Source organism: Aplysia californica, unplaced genomic scaffold (assembly GCF_000002075.1).
Source record: "Aplysia californica isolate F4 #8 unplaced genomic scaffold, AplCal3.0 scaffold00001, whole genome shotgun sequence".
In the NCBI taxonomy this organism is placed as follows: domain Eukaryota; kingdom Metazoa; phylum Mollusca; class Gastropoda; order Aplysiida; family Aplysiidae; genus Aplysia; species Aplysia californica.
In genome coordinates, this window is record NW_004797271.1 from 1870630 (window position 1) to 1872674 (window position 2045).

The following is a 2045-nucleotide window of genomic DNA, read 5'->3' on the forward strand; positions in this document are numbered from 1 at the left end:
AGGACTGGGATTTTGGAAAAGAAAACAACAGGTTGAGTGAGTCAGTGCAAGGGATCCTTTCGCCCTGTGGACTTCGATGTTCTTTAGCCGTTTCATGCTAGTTGTATGCGTCAGGTAAACGAAAACTTACGTCACACGAGACCTTTACGAGGATAGAGTAACAGAAAAAATGTCTGAAGATTTGTACATCCCGCCTCTTGTAGTTTGTAGTCGAATGTTGCCGGTTCCGTTCCTGAACTAACAGCATCGCGTTGTTGTTTGCCTGCCTTGAGAGCCCAGAGTCTAAGTCACAAACACTGTGACACAAATGAAGACGAAAGTTTTTGATGGGTTTTTTGTGTAAATCGAGAAACACACAACTGTCATGTTAGACATAGCTTAAACCAAAGGAAAACACGCTAGATGTCGGGGTCAGAACTGTTGATTGTGGATATTATCCACTTCCTTGTGTCTGAAAAAAAAAGTGTATGATAATGCTCTTAAATCGGGGACACTGCTCACTTCTGTATTGCAGGAATTGTAACAGCCTACTTTGATTAGCTAGTCTTTGCGATGTACTTCTTTCCACTGTGTTCTTTAATCCAAACTTTCTCAACCATTATGTTAGGCCTTGTTAGGCTATGAGACCTTGTGGGACATGCAGTAACCATGTCTCAAATGTTTATTTTATACACACGCATTTTACAAATCTACTTGTGTAATCTTTTCATCGAAATCATAACAAGTAGAAGTTGACTGTGAGCCTTGAAAGATCCTCTGCTTTCGCTGAGACCACTAGAGCAACTGACTCTCTGACCCCAGTGAACTTTTATCTATCGGAACATATCCCAGTGTTGCGATTGCCACAGTGCACAGCTCTTGTATTTGCTCTTTACTTGGAAGTTGACAGTTGCCAGTGGCCTTACTTTCCCGATGACTCAAAGAGGCGTTCACGTGTCACCGGAACGCAAAACCACAATAATAGAAATTTAATATTTTTTCCTGGCTTCCAAACCCACCCTCTCGTTTCCTTTTTTTTTGGGGGGGGGGAGGGGGGGGTGAAACCTACCTCCTTTCAACTATCTTCGTGTTGCTTTCTAATGGTACAGTTAATGACGCGTATCTATCGTTGTTTGTTTTTTTTAAAACTTGGCCTGCTCCACTGACTCTACCCCACCACTACCCCCTTTCCCTTTTCCTACCCCTGTGTTTTAACGATGCCATTGTCAAGTAGCCGTCTACTGTACATCCCTTGTTTGAGGTTGGGGTCGTGAGGTGGGGTGAATACTTTTGTGGTTTGATTAAAGATTTCAATGAGTTAACCAGCCAAACGAACCAGCTGCCCAACTTCGTTACTCATCAGCTCCGTGTTTGAGAAGAACCAGTTTGCACAGACCATAGACTGGTTCCGCCCCTCAGACCCACTGCAGAGTAGAAGTTTGTAGTCGTGCAGGCCGGCAAGCACACACACACGCACGCACACACGCACGCACGCAGGCACGCTTTCGACATGAAAAAGAAAAATGCTCTGAAAAGAGAACACAAAAAGGACGAGGCTGATTTGGGTCTTGATGAGGCACGACTCTTCTCCGTGTGTCCCAAGTGCACAGTAGTCTGGGACAGTGTGTAATGCAATCAGTCGGTCTGTGCGTAGAGAGGACTTTCTGCCTCGATCGTAGTGTCTGTGCTTCTTTGTCTGTGCTGGAAGAACGTTAACTATGCTATTACCAGAATATTTTGTGACATTTCAAGAAAACGTAAACGCGTAATATTTTACATTACCTCCCGGAAATGTTTGACGTTGCATTCCGTTTTGCAGATTGGGATGTTCATTAATCAAATAGCTCCGCTGTTTGAGGTTTTAGTTGGCGCTTGCCAGTTGTGTTTTGATTGTTGGCCTATGGGGCGTAATAATGCTAGTTTACATATGAATGGAGTTCTGATGTGAAGCTTCTGATTTGACAGTTTATTGTATACAAAATGTAGTGTGAAGTAACATTTCTGCTGTGATAAATCGCTTACAAAAAATGCCTGTAACTAAATACACTGAATCTATTTTACCCCCC